The sequence below is a fragment of the Balaenoptera physalus genome (assembly GCF_965194825.1).
Source record: "Balaenoptera physalus genome assembly, chromosome: X".
Classification (NCBI taxonomy): Eukaryota; Metazoa; Chordata; class Mammalia; order Artiodactyla; family Balaenopteridae; genus Balaenoptera; species Balaenoptera physalus.
In genome coordinates this window covers 93,352,895-93,372,350 of record NC_138903.1, presented here as the reverse complement: position 1 = coordinate 93,372,350, position 19,456 = coordinate 93,352,895, and the positions used below count along the sequence as shown (strand labels likewise).

Sequence of the window (19,456 nt, the reverse complement as noted above, 5' to 3'; positions counted from 1 at the left end):
GTAGCATTTCAGCTATAAGGCTATATGTGGTAAAGGAATGGAGAAAGGAGAGGTCAATATTTGTTGTCAGGGTCGGGCAAAGTTTTATTAAGGAAATGAGTCTCCACACAGACCTTAAGGAATGGAGAAGATTTGGAAAGGCAGAGTAAGGAATAAGAAATGCAAGAAAAATTAATAACACAAATCGAGGAATAGAGGTAGAACTTAGAGAGGCACCTAGAAGAAAGAAGTGTCAGGACTTGGCACACTGATATAAAATGCTTTATGACAAACCTTATATGAAGCTATTATTTATACCCTGAGTTCCTTTTACTTGTTCCCGTATTTATGCCCTACTTCAACTATCCAACTAGACTCTTACCTATCAAGGGGAAATGTTTTATAAGTCTTTGTAATTCACAAGAGACATAGAATAGAGCTGGGCACGAAAGAGATAATCATTAACCCATTGTTAATTGACTGGTTTAGGAATTCTGTGCCGATCTGAGAGAAGTTCATCTCATATTTGCAAAGATATTTAGAAGAGAAAGAGAGAAACAAAAGTTGATCACATGATAGGGAAGGTTAGGGAAATATACAAATTTGGTGATATTCCCAAAATAATTGTTGATAACAAACAAATGCAACAGGACAGAGCTTTACATAACATTAGCTTTATCTTCCTGATATCCAAACTGTTAAGGAAAAATTTTAGTGACTTGTTCTCATTTTTCCAACAAATCTTTATTGATGGCCTGTAACGCACCTTGTCCTTATGGAATTGAATGATATATTTTTCTAACTAAGCTAATTTTGGCATAATACAGGCAAACACACAAATACAATATCTATAGTCTTCATTTCTTCAATATTTCAGTTACTCTTAATAACCTTATATCAATATTTAAATATTATTTGAAATATAAAGGATATGCTTTTAAACAAAATTTAAATATTTGTATTCAAAATCCAGTCACAACAGATGTTCAGTTTTGTTGTTTGCTATCGTTTGTAATAGCAAAACATTGAGAACTACCAAAATATCCATCAGTAGGAGGCTGGTTAAATAATATTATGTTACTTCCATATAATGATAGATTATGATACATCTACTTAAAAGAATTAGGTAAATCTGTACATCTATTATGAAATATCTCCAAGATAGACTATTCAATGAAAAAGCAAGGTTCCAAACAGTGTGCACAGTATACTATCCTTTGTGTAAAAAATATATATGTGTGTGTGTGTGCATGCACATGTGCTGTGCATATATATCTACTTGTACAAGTGGAATATTTCTGAATGGATACATGTGAAACTCATAACAGTGATTTCCTTTGAGGAGAGGAACTAGGTGACTGGGGAATAGTGGTGGGTGAGGTTGGGTTAGGGCGGTACTGGCCAGCAGAGGAAGATTTAATTTTCACTGTATACCTGTTGTACATTTTGAACAACATGCATATACTGTGTATTCAAAACATGAATAAAAATTTTAAAAGTCCAGCCACCTACATTTTATTTATAAAAGAATCATTTTGGTTACTTGGCATAATTATTGTCAATTTGCCTTACACATCCAGATTATAGACACTTAGATTGCTGGAAACTGTTCTTAGTATTATTTTCAAATATGTCTTGCCTGTAAATGTATTAATTGGTAGGTGGGAAGTAACTGTAGGTAATGTATTTAATGCTCAAAGATGAATATCTTGTCTTACTTTCATCAGGATATGAATTTGGAGTCATTGTTGCCCCCCATCCTTACCTCCTGCCATGGACTATGGATATATTTACTCTGATTTTATTATTGTTAAATGTCAATTACTAAAACTTATTAATATTAATGATAATTTTAAGTGCCTTATGTTTACAGGTGGTTCATAATTTTTAAGGTGCTTTCAGATACATTAGTTCATGTGATCTACACAATGACCTTGGAAGGTAAGGAAGATAGTTACAATTATGGCCACCTTAGAGATGAAGCTAAATGAAGCTTGCATTGTCTCATTTGGTGCCCCCTTGCGACCAAAAGCCCCTATATGCAGAATGGATAGGAAGATAGATATAAGTTGTAGGCAGGAAAGAGGTAAAAATGCTCAGTACTGAATCAATGGTTTTAGCCTCTTTGACTACAAACTAATTAAGCTTAGGTTCCCAGGCCAGTGGGAGCGGCTTTGTGGCAAACAGCCAGCTGAAACACGGTTTCTGTAGAACATTCCATGCACATACATTTTTTTCCCTAAACTCATGAATGAAAGGAGATGAACTTACACTTATCCTAATGCATCCCAGTGGGATGTATGGGCGTGGAACCTCATTAAATTCCAATATCATGTCTAGGCCTGGGAATTGCCAAGAAGTGCAAAACATTTGTGATGATAAAGCAGGAGCTGCAGCAGTTCATCTGGATCCTGACCACCAGCCCAGAGACAAATCTATCAGCGCCCAGCATAATTATAGCATTTGCAGATTAGCTAGAGCACATGCTGCCATGAGTAGGCAAGCTCATTTCATTTTTCTTCTTTTTAAAAAAATCTCATCTGAAAATCACAGTTACTGTTTGGGAAATGAAGGGGAGAACTGTCAATACTAGACCCCATGAACAACACAGTGGAGATTTACAATTTTATTAGAAAACTTATCCTGGACCCCTAGAGGGATTAACTGGGGTCTGAGCTAGTCTTTCAATTTTCTGCTCAAGCTTCATGCTTTGATTGAAAGAATGAGAGCAAAGGATGCAGTTTGGTACTAACATTTCAGTCCACAATTCCTCCCTGCATTTCCCTCTGTAGCTGCTTATGTTTAATTATCCTTAACTATAATTGCTCTACTGAGTAGACCATGGTATTAGTCTTAATGTGCTAGTGAAGCTATGACTGTTACTGCCTGCTTCTTCCTAAAACTAGGTTTTATATGTTCAACACTAACTTTCCTGAGAAGAATGTCCAAATTAGCTCTTTCTTTCCTATTGCAGGCAAAGGTGTGTCTACCTATACAACCAGATCAATTGATTTGACTGAAATGATTGGTAAATTTCTATGAAGTTAGTATAAGAAATCAGTAGAATTAACTGTTTGAATAAATCAATTTATGTGACTATATTGCCTAAGTGTTACATACAGTTATTACAAGTGTCATTGTCCTCTTTTGTTGATTTGTCTCTTTAATTAGACTTGCTAGCAAGCCAAGTGGAAGGGAATAGAAGGACAGCTTGATGCAAAGGACACTAAGTGTATGAACCCAGTAGAATCACAAAGTAGCTATTTAATTTCTAGGAATGAAGACATTATGAAATGTGTATGTTAAGGTCAATGAAATGGATCTCTCCAAATCCATTCAACGTATCAGCACTGAAATCACATTCCAAAATCATTATTTTCACCACAACATTTAACCATACAAAATCTCCCAATGTCCCCTACATTTACAAGAGGATAAAATCTGAACCTGTCAGGTGTAAACATAAAGGCAGTCATGATATAGCCTTAAAAAAAGCCTTCCTGTCTTCTTACCCACTCTTCTACTTTATCTGTGCTTTGTTTGGCCAAGTTACTTTCCTTATTTAGACATTGCATTAATTTCCAACTCTGCATCTTGGCTTAAACACTTTCCCTAAGCTTAGAGACAAATAATAATAGTTGCCTTAGTTATCATTTATTTAGTATCTGCTGTGTGCTAGGCCCTGTTCTAAGGCATTTTATATTACATTTTACAAATAACTTTCCCAAAGTCAAGGAGCTTGTAAAAGAGGAATCTGAAATGAGTAATGTCTGATCTCACCATGCCCGCAGTGTCTAAGACCTTCCCCTTCCTTTTTGCTATCCCAAGTCCTATCTATCTTCCAAAAGTCAGTTTAAGTAAGTTCAACGTCCTCCAGAAAACCTTCCCTAATAAAAGCCCAAACAAACCTTTCCTCTCTCTGAAATCCTAAAGCATTTACTATTTCTTTGAACCACTCAGTTGGTTCACAGCATACATTGCTTTGAAAACAAATTAAACTTCACCTTATATGGGTATATCTAGTCTCCCTAACTAGATTTTGAAGTTCCTAGATGACAAGAATCATGTCTCACATAACCCAACAATCAAGGTAGTGTCTGACACTGTGGAACAAATAAACACAATTTTCAAATTATTTTCCCATTGTATTGTTTCTCTAAAAATGGGTGCTTCCAATAGGGTTCTTAGGTTACAAGGAACAGAAAGACAGTCTTGCTAATTTAAGCAAAAAGGGAATTTATCAGAAGGATGTCTCAAGGATGGACAGGATGTCTGGGGAACTAAGTTTAGATACAGGAAAGAAACCAGGCTAGGTCTAGATGTACAGGCAAAAGGGACTGCACAACAATTTCATCTTGATCCCATCATAGGACTGAATTCACTCCAACTGGTTTGTGTGTGTGTGTGTGTGTGTGTGTGTGTGTGTGTGTATGTTTGTTTAATTTGTTCTGTCTTATTGTGTTGTATCTTGTTTTCTGTCCTTGTGTCACTTTGATCAAGATTCAAAATTCCAGGAAAGAGAGGCTGAATGGATAAGTTTTTAACTCCAGCCCTAGCCAAGACTGCATGCATACACTGAGGAAAACAAGAATCTCCCTAAAGCAGGATTTCACAACCTCAGCAATATTAATTTTCAGTGCCAGATAATTCTCTCTTGTAGGTGGCTGTCTTGTGCATTGTAGGATGTTTAACAGCATCCCTGGCCTCTACCCACTAAATGCTAGTAGCACCTTCCCCCAGTTGTAAAACCCAAAAATATCTCCAGATATTGGCAAATGCCCCTGGGGAGCAAAATCACCCCAGGTTGAGAACCACTGTCCTGCAGGAAACTTAGGTTCTCTGATGTTCTGAGGGAACCAAAGATCTTCAGAAAGAAGACTTGGGAATAGTCTTCACATGGGAAAAGGAAATGGAGGTCCTTACTAAGCAAATTAGATCTAGGGAGAGTCAGGGATCTTGTTAATATCCTTAAAGGTTTCCTGTAATCATGAAGGGAGATTATCCAAGTCTAGCCAAAGTAGTCGACTAGTTTCAAGATTTCATAAATTGAACACAGAATGAATCCAGAAATTGCTGAGTTCTGGAAACATCATAAGCATTATTATTTCTTGGAAAGGAATATCTCTTTCTGAATTAACATTAGAGACTTCCTAATTCTGAATTATGAGGCACATATTTTACTGGCTACTTAGTGAATATAAAGTCCCATATACTGTGAATATTTCATTTCTAGGATTACTAAGCTGAGAATCCCCTAATTTAGGTGATCATTCAGGAAAAAAATATACAATAAATATGATTATTTAATATTATCTTTAATCCTCCAAACTTATAAACCCAAACAGGATCAGTCTTAGATATAATGTGTCTCCTTTGCCCTAAGCTTCCTCGTTTTGTGTACCTTACTTCAGAGGAGTTTCTTCTCCAGCCTGCTTTTAGACACCCAGTGTTGTGTCTCTCTAATCAAAACTCACTGCAAAGAAATCTCTGCAATTTAAACCTTAGAATGAACTTAAGGTATCTGAATCTCCTCTCCTAAGGCTAGTTGCTTTTGAAGGATTGTCTGGAAATGTGGAAGGGCAGGCTTTATTCCTTAGTAGGGGGTTAAACAGCAGGCATATAATTGGCCCCAGGACCCTTCTCTTTACTCCTGTCTTCACATTGGTGTTGGTCAACAGACAGGCTGGGCTTCAGCAGAAGTTAATGAAGACAGATACAGTTATTTTCCTCAAGATTCCAACCAGCATTATTATGAGTGATTTCTCCACTTCTTAACATATCTTAGGAAAGAGAGCCCAGCATAGTTTAAATTTAAAAATACATCAATGTTCATTAAAAGTCAAGTCTTGTTTTCACTTCAGCCTGTTACTACCTCCATCAACTAAGCACTATAGCAATTAATTTTTTATAAATATTTTCTCCACCAAAACTCTAATATATCTACCACATTTAAAACAGGAGGGGTTCTTATTAGTTATCCATTTTATACATATTATTGTGTATATGTCAATCCCAATCCCAACTAATAAGAACCTGCTGTATAAAAAAAAACAATAAAATAAAATTCAAATAAATAAATAAATAAAACAGGAGGAGGCAGACTGACATATATTATTTGTCTATTAATTCCATCCAAAAAGAATATGGATTCTCTAGGTGTTCCAACTATAGTAGAAAGGCTGAGATGGGGTCGGAAAATAAAATCAAGCCAGTGATTCCAAGAGTCATTTGGAGATTTGTTTTAAACCACTGGTGGCTCAACCTTTGGATATTTAGATACGTGTCTCCCACACCTCCCTACTACTGACTAAGAATAATTTCCTTTAGTAAGTCACTACTATTGATGGTGGTGGCTCATGTTCCTCATGCGTGTATTTGAAAGATAAAATTATTGAGAAACATGGAGTCAAACAGACAGGAGGTAATATTCATAGGATTAAATTGCTTTTTAATACAAATACATTCTAGTTGAATTAAAATACTCCTACCATAATTTAAAGCCATTCCAAGTATTTGTCTTTATTTAAAACATAAAGTCAGGTATTTTCTTTGAATCAATAGGTGATCCTTTAACAGGCAGATGCTAAGCTGCCAGGGAAGTGCTGGGCAACCTACCAGGCCATTGCCCCTGCACAGCTCAGGATCTTGCTAGCAACTGCTCTGGGCATCTGGCTCAAAGACTCTGTGCTGCCTTGCAATTCAATGGATGTGCCTTGAGGGTCCTGAATGCTCAGGGGTGCTGTGAAGTTGCCCTGAGGTGCCCTTTCCTCTAGATTCCATATTTATTTCCACTAATATTTGAGTTTTGAGCAATGCATGAGCTTTGGGAAAGCTTGAGCATAAAGGCAGGGCAATTTCTTCTTGATGCCATTTGACACAGGGCCGTTCTCTGGAGAGAACAATGTTTATTCAGCACAAATCCGCCCAGACATAAAACAACTTCTTCAAACTTGAAAAGAAAACAACCTTGGGGGAAATGGAAACTTAAACAGAGGTTGTGATGGTAGTTTTTTTTTTCTCTCTCTCTTCACAGAACATGCTTTTTCTTCACTTTTGCCTTTTCCCCCTCAAGAAAGATTTTTGCCTTCTCTCTATAAAATAGTACTCTCTGGGCACTTAAATGTTGATGTCTAACACATTCCAAATGTGGTTACTATCAAATAAGTTACCTGAGATAGTGTACTTCTGAGTTCCACACAGAACTTGGGATATAGTTAACACTAAAACAATGAGAGGTTACACATAGAAGATAGATCAGTTTTAATTATTTTCAGCTTTATTGAAATATAATTGACATATAACATTGTGTAAGTTTACGGTATACAATCTGTTGATTTGACACACATATATTGCAATACAATTACCACCATATAGCTAACTAATACCTCCATCAGGTCACATAACTATAATTTCTTTTTTGTGGTGAGAACATTTAAGGTCTACTCTCTTAGCAGCTTTCAAGTATATACAACAGTAATGTTCATTATAATCACCATGCTGTGTATTAGATCCCTAGAACTTATTCATCTTCTAACAAGAAGTTTGTACTCTTTGACCAACATTGCCTTATTTTTCCCACCTTCCAGCCCCTGGTAACCACCATACCAGTCTCTGTTTCTATGAGTTCAGCTTTTTTAGATTCCATGTATAAGTGATGTCATGCAGTATTTTTCTTGTCTGAATTATTTCACTTAGCACAGTGCCCTCCAGGTCCATCTATGGTGGCACAAATGGCAAGATTTCCTTCTTTCTCACAGCTAAATAGTATTCCATTGTGTATCTTTATAAGATAGATCAATTTTCAACTTGCATCAAGATCCTCATTGGCTTCTGTTGTTACTGATCTGTCAGATTCTAGAAATTTGGCCCCGATAGTTATGCTTAAGAATATAATAAGATACTCTGGGATGGATAATTTTAGAGCAAGACAGGCTCATATTTGTCTAATTCATCTGGCTATTTTGAAAGATGAAGAAACTGAAAGCTAGAAAATGAAAGGATTTTCTGAACATCATATCGCAAATTAGTGATAAAACAGAAGACTAAAACCCATGTTTCCTGAATTAAAGATCAATATCCTTGCTGCTGCACCATGGCTAACATTGACTAAGCATGCATTCCATGCCAAGCTCTTTTACATTCATTCCATCATTAAATCCTCACGACAATACACGAGGTAGGTCCTAACATTATCAACATTTGACAGATGAGACAATTGAGGCTCAGTGAGATTAAGTGACTTGCCTAAAGTCACATTGCTGATAAATACATTATGGGTCCAGGAATCAACCTAAGTCTATTTGGCTCTTGAGTTTGAGCTCATAGACACTACTCTATACTGTTACCCCTTTTCCTTGTTTTTTGATTTAAGACTCTGTTTCTTTTATTCAAAGCATATCTTGTTTCCATATAAGCATCTCAGAAAATACTTATATAATTAGTGGAATTTGGGGATGAATTGACTGAATACCTTTTACTGTATCTATACAATTCTACAAGTCAAAGAGTGGGATGAAAATTCAATTTGGATTATTTGGTGTCATTCATTCTTTCAATCAGTTAACAAATGTTTATAGTTCTATTATAGAAAGTTACTGTACTAAATAGTGTATGTGTCTGTGCTGGAGTTGGGGATGTAAAGCACAAATTTGAACAACATGTGGAGTCATATAAAAAGGGTTAATCTAGTATGAGAGATAGGCATGTACAAATGGCTGACAAAAAGAGGAAATTGTCTATTTTAGTTTTTCTTGCTATTATAACAAGTTACCACAAACTTAGTGGTTTAAAACAACACATTTATTATTATCTTATAGTTTAAGACGTCAGAATTCTGACGTGGATCTTACTGGACTAAAATCAAGGTGCTGGCAAAGCTGTGTCCTTTTCTGAGGCCTTAGGGGACAATTTATTTCCTTTCCTTTTCCAGCTTATAGAGGCTGCCCACATTCCTTGGTGCTTGGTCTTCTTCCATCTACAAAGCCAGCAATTGTATCAATAGGTTGAGTCCTTCCCACATTACATCATACCAACCTTCTCTTCTGCCTCCCTCTTCTACTTTTAACAACGCTTGTGATTATATTGGGCTCATTTTGATAATTAAGATTAATTTCCCCATTTTATAGTCACATGATTAGCAATCGTAAATCCATTTGCAACGTTAATTTGCCCTTGCTATATAACCTAACAGATTCCTAAGAGATTAAGATGTGGACATCTTTGGGGGGCCATTATTCTGCCTACTAAAATGCCACAACAGGTAATCAAATAAAATACAAATGGAATTTATAGAAGGATATGACGTCTTGGCTGTCATATGGAACAACAACATACATTATTGCATGCACTGTATTTTAATGAAATAAACTTTTATTTAGTGGTCTCATTTCAGCCAAATCAGTTTGTGAACAGGGACACAGTCTTTGTTTTCAAACAGAAGTCCATCCAGACAATTAATTATTTGAATAGATTGGGCTGGTATTGATACTTCTGTTTTCAGCTTAATGATTTATTTATTTACAAGTACTGAACTGATTAGGCATCCATAGCCTATCAATATAATGTTTTGTAATGCAAAATAATAAGAAAAAGCAGAATATCACTTAAGCAATTTTAACCATTTGGATGTGCTTATAGTCCCTAATGAAGACTACAACTGTAGACATTAAATAAGGAATTGCTTTAGAATCAAAATTTCATGCCAAGAATAATTTTCTAATTCACAGAATAATCTTTTGGTGGACATTAAACATGATGTGATATTTAGAACTCAGGAATAAATTGTCCTCCTAAGGGGAGAACTTTTCTAACATAAAGACTGACTTTGGGGTCTGAAGTTGAAAAAAACAGCTGGTATCAATCACAGGGCATTATCCCTTCATGTTAGCTTTGCATTTCCAGAAAATTTTTCATGATCATGATTAACCCATTTGTTTGCATGAAAGCAAGTCAAATGCATAGTCATCAAAAACACTATAACTTGCAGGGTATTATTTTGACTTTGCAGATGAGGAAACTGAGGTTCAGAAAACTTAATTTACTCACCTAAGGATACCCTGCTACTAAGGGACAGAACCAGGATTTAAAATCCAATTCCCTGACTCCTATTCTGTAGTCTCCTAGTTTCATTTAATCCTCACATCAGTCCTATGAGGTGAGTACTACTATAATTCCTGTTTTATTGTTGAGGAAATTAAGGTTCAGAGAGGTTGGGTAACATAACCAGCTAGCAAAAGTGGCAGAAATGTTACCCAAATCTACAACTATCTGACATTAAAGCTGGGATCTTTCCCCCTAAAACTCTCTAGGATGAATATGTCATAGTATTTCAAATCAACTCAATCCTACTACAAATATATCTGAAAATAAAATCATTTTGCTTTCCATTTTCATCACTGAAGTCAGAACCTGGCCCTTCGAAATCTTGATTGATTTCCCACATGATGGCAGCACTCTGGGAGGTTTCCAAGCTTGTTCCCTGTCTTCGTAAACACTGATGAGCACTAATTTAATTAATCAAATATAAGTTGACGTATGATGTTGAAATTGATTTTCAAATGAAGCCAATTATGATTGTTCTCAGTTCCAAGGAGAAAATATAAGCTGGGTGATTTCAAGACACAATTATTGAATGCAGAAGAATTGAAGACAAGAGAAGAAAAAACCGAATTTACAAAGCACTTTCCCTTTTCAATTATTATCTCATTAAATCCAACTGAGAGGCTAGTAGGGCAAGGATTGCTGTCTCCAGAAACTGAGATATGAAATCTCAGAAATTTTTCAAAGTAGGATCCAAGTCTCCCAAAACTGAATGCCTTGATATTTTTAATCAACCTCATAAACTTCCCCTCTAACTCTAGAACTTTAACGATAGACCCATATTTTCTGATAGGATAAGCGCTTCCTCAGCTATCATTATCATTCATCTCCTGATATAATTTTGTCAAGAGATTGGACTCAATGCTCAGAAGGAGAATCTGCATCTCTGAATAAGAAGCCTTTCATTACCATAAGGCAGGCTAATGCTATGACAGGATAGTCACTCCCTGGCACTCCACATTACAGTCTTCTTCATAGTGGTTGAAATGAAGCAGCTTCCAAGTGTGGTTTAATCCACCTGAGGGTCTGCATGTACCCCCTCCCCACCCCATCATCCACTGATCTGGACTAATGCTTCGCTGTGGAACATTCCAGTACAAATGAAACCCAGGTGCTCAAGGCTGCTCTGGCCTTATGCCATATTGATCTGGTGTCACTGGATATTTCTACAGCAAACACACACTTTCTCTAAGAGTGTCTTTAGTCAAAAAGTGGTCAGGTCATTTGTGAGAGAACAAAAGGCTTTTCAAGGAACTTTCTTCTGTAGGGGTGTTTACCTGGGGTTATCAACCCGTTACAACACTGCAGATCGATCTTGCTGTACTAGGTGACTCAGTGTCTACTGCTCTGCTTTTAGCCTGCTAAGTTATTGACATGTCTAACCAAAACCCAGGCCTTCAGGATCTTTGTCTGAATGCTTCAGCCTGAGCCTGACAGCTGGAGCTCACTAGCATATAGCCATTTAGTCTCAGAGATCCTTAAAGAAGAAAAAAGCGCTGTCCATTTCTTGAAGAGAGAATTTTAGTTCCTGGGACAGCAAAAGCTCCTCATCCTTGCCTGTCTTATGTGTATCCAGACCTTGGAAATGTCTGTGATGTTCATCAGCACTGGGCTGATCTCACTCTAATTCAGAGCAGATGGCTGCTTATATGTTATGATTTTAAAAGGAAAGCCTCTTCCAACTTTCAGAAACAACTGCCACCCACTATCTAGGTCATAAACCCTATAATATTGCTGTTGAAAGCACAGACTCTGGGTTAAGAATACCTGAGTTTGAATCTGGATCTGCCACCTACTGTGTGACCTTGATCATGTTTCTTAATTCCTCCAGGATTCCATTTCCTTAATGCATAACTGTGGATGGTAATTGTACCCACTCTTTAGGATTGTTATGAGGATTAAATGAAATGATGCTTCTGAAGTGCAAAGTAGAGAACTGGCTCATAGTTAGTTCTCAATCAATGGTAGCAATTATTATTAATTTGCCAATTAAAGAAAACACTGAGCTGTATCTACTTCTAGGGAGAGAACCCAATGTAATGTATGACTGAGAATAGGTATGGCAATGAGAGAAAGGTTGAAAGGACAAGGGTAGGGTACTGAAGAGAAGAAGTGGGAGTAGGGTAGAGACAGAGCAACCGGATCACCAAAGCAATTTGCACTCATTTTAACAATCCCATTTTCCAGTACCTTGAGCAGTCACAGTACTTGTGTATAGAGATCCAGATCTAAAACTCACATGGCCAGCTTCTGCCTTGGTAAGGGGATTGGATTTTTCTTTACAAGCTTAAAAAATATCTATAATATTGTGTAGGAAATAGATGAGCTGGCAGGTGTGTTTCAATAATATCTATGTGGATAATACACTGAACCTAAGTCAGTGATTTTACTGACTCCTACCGCTGCAAAATGAAAAGGAAATTGAGCTGGTTAGTTGGAGTTTCAGGCTGATGTCCATTTTGCTGCAAAACAGGTAGGCAAATTATTGGCACAATAATAGAAGCCACTTCATCAGCTTAATGAAATGTCTTCCACAGAATGGATAGACTAAAAGCAGCTCACTCTCCATGAGGTATATTGTTTAAGCCCTGGCCTGAAATTTCAGAGACCTGAGTTCTAATCCAGACTGCTAATAATATACTGTGTGACCTTGGACAATTCAGAAAACTTTTCAGTTGCTTAGTTTCCCCATCTTCAAAATGGGGATGATAATCACCCTGTATAGTTTGTATGGTTAATATAAGGACCAAATGAAATAAAAAATATAAGAGCCCTATGCAGTTTTAAAAAAGAACTCTAAAAATATAAGCTATAAAGTGGGAAATGTCCTCCTAAAGTAACAACTTCCAACAATGCATCCCAGAGATATAGCTGTCTTCTGCCATTCCTAGAAGTATCCAAGGAGGAAATCTACAGGACCAGTTTGGTTGCTTGTTCAGTGTTTTAAAAGATTTTGTCACCATACCATTCTACTTTATGTCTAGTATAAATTTATCTAACTGCAATGAGCGGCTACATTTACTAAAGAAAAGGGAGAAGAATCATCAACTATATTTCTGGAAAATAATATATAACACTCATATGGCACTTACTATAAGTCAGGTACTATTCTAAGGACTTAGATATTAATTCATTTAAAGCTTACAATAACTCTACGATTGAGGTACATACTGTTATTATCTCTATTTTATAGATAAAATACTGAGGCATCAAAAAATTAGGTGACCTGCCCGAGGTAACATATCTAGTAAGAAACAGAGCTGAGGTTTGAATTTAGGCAGTCTGGCTGCAGAGTTCTTGCTAAGTATAAGCTTAATACAATCCCAATCAATTTGTCACTTTGACAAGCATTTAGTCCTACAAAATGATAATTAGAAATATACTAGTCCTCCTAACACATAAATTCCTTCTAAAGAGTCCCCAACATTTAGTCTTGGCTTGATAACTTTTCTGCAGTAGGCTCACTACCTCACAAGGCTGATCATTTCAATTTTAAATAACTCTATTAAAAATTTATTCTTTACATTCATCTAAAATTTGTCTCTTTGTATGTTTTATCTGCTGGTCCTATTTCTGCTCTTTGGAATAACACAGAATAAACCAACACACCTTTTATATACCAATGCCTAAAATATTTGCAGACAGATCTCTTGATTTCTTTCACCCCCCCTACCTTTCTGAAAATCTTACCCTTTCCAGGCTAAACACTCTCAGTTCCTTCAATTGTCCATTGTCTTTTAGGTGACATGTATTCCGAAACCCTTTACCATACTAGACATCCTTTTTTGGGCAAAATGTAGTCTGTCAATAGGTCTCTTAAATAAGGCAAAATAAACTGAACACATGATTTCAGATGTCATCTAAAGTGCAGTGGAACCAATACTTCTATTGTTCTGGACCCTGCCTTCCTGCGATGCAGACTAAGACTAAATTAGCATTTTTGGCAACCTAGTCATACTGCTTGTGTTCTTAGCCAAATAAAAACCCGAGACTGTACTTTTGCAGTTGGATTTTTGGACCTGAATGAAAAACTTTACATTTTTTTGATTAAATGTCATCTGGTTAGTTTCAACCCATCATTCCAAACTACTGAGATCTTTTTGAATAAGAATTATGTTCTCCAAAGAATTAACTGTCCCTCCCAACTTCCTCTCATCTGCAAATGTGATAAGTATAATTTATATGTCATCTAAGTCACTGATAAAAAATGCAGAACTGGACAGCACCCTGAGAGAGGGCTCTCTGGTGGTCAACAACATTGATTCACTAATCAACACTTCTGAAGTATAGTGCCTGCTGCATGCCCAATGTTCCCCACTGTGCCACATTTCTCTGGCTCTGTCTCATGCTCTGAGCCATTTTTCTCCAAATTGGACAAGCCAAGTATTTTGTGGAGGCCAGTGCAAAAGTTAAGAATTTTAAGACAGTAACACTAGATCATTAAACCAAGTGTGGGGCCCTTCTAAGCATGGGACCCTGTATGACTACACAGGTCCTGCGTAGCTACCTGCCCATGCAGCTAGCCCTATCCCCAAACATTCCTGTGACAGAGACTGCTAGCTGTTCTGCAAAATCTGTTTTCTTTTCTTTCTGAGCAGATACCTAGACTATATGTGCCAGCCTCCACTGCAGTTAGGTGTGACTATGAGTCTGAGTTCTAGCCAATACAATGTGAATGGAAGTGACATATATCAATTCAAGAGCTGGCTCATAAAAATTTCACACATGAGTTTTTTCATGCCATTTTCTCTTTCATCAGCTTGATACAGATGAAAATGGAGACCTTGGAAGCCACATGCTAGAGGTGGTAAAATTTCAAGAATGAAGGAACCGAAGTACTTGAATTAAGAATACTTTTTTTTAAAGAGTCATGTACCACGATGTTCATTGCAGCTCTATTTACAATAGCCAGGACATGGAAGCAACCTAAGTGCCCATCGACAGCTGAATGGATAAAGAAGATGTGGCACATATATACAATGGAATATTACTCAGCCATAAAAAGAAATAAAATTGAGTTATTTGTAGTGAGGTGGATGGACCTAGAGACTGTCATATAGAGTGAAGTAAGTCAGAAAGAGAAAAACAAATACCATATTCTAACACATATATATGGAATCTAAAAAAAAAAAATGGTCATGAAGAACCTAGGGGCAAGATGGGAATAAAGATGCAGACCTACTAGAAAATGGACTTGAGGACATGGGGAGGGGGAAGGGTAAGCTGGGACAAAGTGAGAGAGTGGTAGTGCATATATGGACATATATACACTACCAAATGTAAAATAGATTGCTAGTGGTAAGCAGTCGCATAGCACAGGGAGATCAACTCAGTGCTTTGTGACCAGCTAGAGGCGTGGGATAGGGAGGGTGGGAGGGAGGGAGAGGCAAGAGTGAAGAGATATGGGGATATATGTATATGTATAACTGATTCACTTTGTTATAAAGCAGAAACTAACACACCATTGTAAAGCAATTATACTCCAATAAAAACGTTAAAAAAAATAAAGAACTAAAGGAGAAAAAAAAAGAATACTTTTTTTAGAACTTTGTGTGAAAAAAATTAATTTATATTAGGGTTGAATCATTATACATCTTTGGGTTTGTTTCTTAAGCTGCTAATGTCACTCTAGAAAATACATTGCTTGAATATCAGGATTACGTAGAAGGCTAGTTAAAATTCACCTGAGTCCCCCAACTAGAGAATACAATCCAGTGGGTCTGAGGTGGGGACTAGAAATCTGTGTTCTTAACCAACTCCTCACAGCTCATTCTGATGATAAGACAAGTTTGGAGACCCACTGTCCAGGCTTTTCCTTCCATTTTCCTTATCACAATACCCCCATCCTATGTTTGATTTTCTCCTGGTTCTTATTTCCCAGGTGATATTTACCTCATGTATTTAATTAATCTGCTTCATGGAATACAGTTTTGATGTCTGGCACTCCAGCAGCCATCTTGTAATTTGGGGATGGAAGTTATATGCAAAAAATGGAGGAGCAGAAAGATAGTAAAAGCCTAGATCCCTGAAGACTTCTTGAAACTTCTATACCAACTCTGGACTGTCTAACTCCTGATTCTTTTTGCTTTGAGAGAATGAATGCTTATGTGTTTGAAAAACTATTCAGTAGAGTTTTCTGTTATGTAGTTTTCTATTCTATGTAGTAGAAGCTAATCCTAACCCACAGGGAATTATGTTAGAATATGCTGTTCTTTCAGGGCCCATGATATACATTTCCTTATGCTGATGGTTGCTATTTATCTTCATATAAAACCAGGCCTTCTCTGAGTAACTTGTCCAAGCAATTGAGTAGTATGGTGGAAGCAATGGAAGTCAGTACTTCATTTCACTAGGATCTTAAATCAGATTGTATTTCTCTTTAGTCATCAAGAAATGCCTCTTACAAGGCTAGAGATATCACTGTCAAAGTCTTAAAAATCTCAGAGACAATATCCTGTGTTTGATATTTTTCAATGAATAAATATTTACCTTATACCAGCTTGCTATGGTCAGAATGTATGTGTCCCCTCAAAATTCATATGTTGAAACCTAATGCCCAAAGTGATAATATTCAGAGGTGAGGCATTTTGGAGGTAAGTCATATGAATGGGATTAATGCCCTTATAAAAGAGACCCCAGAGAGATCCCTTGCCTCTTCTGCCATGTGGCGTTACATTGAGAAAACCACTGTCAATGAGGAATCAGGCTCTCATCAGACCAAATCTACCGATGACTTGACCTGGAACTTCCCAGCCTGCAGAACTGTAAGAAATAAATTTCCGTTGTTTATAAGCCACCCAGTCTATATGGTATTTTTGTTATAGCAGCCCAAATAGACTAAGACAGAGCTCATGCTCTTCCTAATCTGATGAAAAGAAATAAGTGTGCTTTTGAGAAGCAAGATGATTGAGGCACCCCTTTTTGTTCAAGATGATTTTGAAAAGCATGGATGCGGATGGTTCTTTCTTTCATTCTTCTTTCATCTATTAAAAAGTAAAGACGGAGTGACAGATGCACAGGATCTGATCATCCATCTTAAAGGGACAGTTGGAGTTTTTGCATACAAATGAAAGCTATCATTCTTGTCACCTTTAAGCTGGAGTTCTAAACACGATGTCTGCAGCCAATTAATGTTCCATGACCAATCAGAGCACTCATGCAGACTGTTCTCCCATCCCAAAACATAAGCCCAATGCCCAAAATTATTAGTTACAGAAGATAGAGAAGTTTTAACTTGTAATTTCCAATCAACTTGACTCAATATATTATTAATTTATGCTAAAAGCATGTATTTTCCAAAAATATTTTGACTATGTCTTGACAATGAAAAGCTGCTGAATAAAAGGCCTAAATTATTTGAGATTAGGTGTTCTGTAATGTAATGTCACAAAGAAGTCCAGCCCCACAATGGTCAGCTTCCTAAGGATCATAGTCATGACTAGATACATGCAGAATTCTGATTTCTGATTCAGGAGACAAAATCGTCACTTGGCTGTGAGAATTGGACCATCAATTCTGTCTTTCAGTGATGCTACCTCTATCCCTCACAAATCCTTGGACTATGCCAATTTGGATGGTCTAAGAAGATATATGTGTGACATCAATAATGTCAGGGATAAAGTATGCCCACTGAGTATGCTCAAGGGATCTTGTGCCCTTAAAAGAGAGAAAAGCTAGAGAACAAAGATAACAGGCTTACTGACAGCTAACAAGCAGCCACAAGCAGCTTTAAAGCTGGACTGAGTCAGAAGTAGTATTTGCTTAAAAGCCCATTGTCCTTGAACAAAGAGAGAAAGCCCCTTGCACAGAAGAGGCAGGTCAATTTTCCCACTCTGAAATGTTGACAGCACTTTCCTTGCTGTGTTAGCAATCTACTAAGTGGGAGAGTGGTTGATTTCCTTACTCCTCAGTTCTGCAAATATATCTATGGGTGGTCCCTTCTGGCTAGCCAGAGTCAGGTTAAAATTCAACAGTAAGTGAAGCATTACTCATTAGGATGGATTGATTGGTTGCCTACAAATGCAGGGTCCATCTCTATAAAAAGCTGAATTTTGAGAAGAATATTAACATCCTTGTACATTTATGTTAACACCTTTAACGTAAAAGCAAGTCTGTCTTTAAGTAATAACAGAGGAAAATAAATCAACAATAGTTTACAATGAATAATCTATGTTTAAAATAAAAACCAGCTCTCAAGTTCCATAATTATTCATTTCCATGACTTAATAGTACAAAATGAGAATGTGTTTTCCCATTCAAAGAAATTCTTGATACCAAGTCCACTTTACTTTCTTAGGAAAAAAGCCTTCTATAGAATCAGTTTGAAAGAGGGAAAACATGGATATCTCTCAGGATTGAAGCTTAAAAAGAAGTGAATGCTATGTTTTCTTCTTTCTAGATGGTATGGGAACTAAGGCAATACAACAGTGGTGAAAGGCTTATTAACTAGACATGAATTCCAATCCCAGCTCCACTACTTATTAGCAATATAAAAATTATGTAAACACTCTATGCCTCAGTTTCCTCACAAGTAAATGAGAATATTAGAATTTTTATTATATAGGGTTATTATAAGGATTAAATGAGATAATGTAAGCACTTATTAAATTAGAGCTGATGTGATTTTGATCATTACCATAGTCTTATTCTCTTGGCCCAATTTATAATCTTTACAAAATTCAAACAGGAATGTCCAAACATTGGTGCTGTATCTCAATGTCATTTCTTAAAGATATCTGTGTCAGAAGGGATTTACTGAGTATCTGTTATGTGCCTGGCATTGTGCTAGATATTGTAAAGAAGAAGGAAGATTTTACAGCTACTGCCTTCAAGGAATGTACAGTCAAAGTTGGAGTATACAGTCTAGTTTTGACAGAGTCTCTGGCAGATGATAGAAATGCTTAATCTATAATGAGTAGTATACGCCCAGGACTAGAATATAAAACTAGCCTAGACTGCTTAAATGGGAGAACAGATACTAAGATCATGTAGAAAAGTGATTTATTCACAGATTTTAGATAAACCTGAAACTTTAGTTAAGGCAAAATTTCTCAGCACAACCATTAATCTGTACATTTAAGAGACAAAATAAAATTTAAGACTTAAATCCTAGAAGGAGCATTCTTTGACTCATTAGTCTCTCTCTTGACTGCTTACTTTGTGTTTTATTTGAGCACATGCACACATAAGAGAGAGAAAGAGAAGGAGAAATTAAGCTCAATCCCCTATTTTTATATAAACAGGAACCCAAAGAGGTAAAATGATTTTGCCTAAAGTCAAATACTTGTTTATTAGCAAAACCAGAATTAGAACCCTGAGCTAGAACTACCTAGCACCTCTCTAGGCTCTGGGAGGATTATCAAACCAATGATTCAGTTCC

General features: G+C 36.6%; 1 protein-coding gene across 4 annotated transcripts in view; it reads right to left on the bottom strand.

Annotated features, from left to right (window-relative positions):
• IL1RAPL2 (interleukin 1 receptor accessory protein like 2) overlaps window positions 1-19,456 on the bottom strand; it is a 1,100,174-nt gene that overhangs the window by 285,617 nt on the left and 795,101 nt on the right. The window lies entirely within an intron of this gene.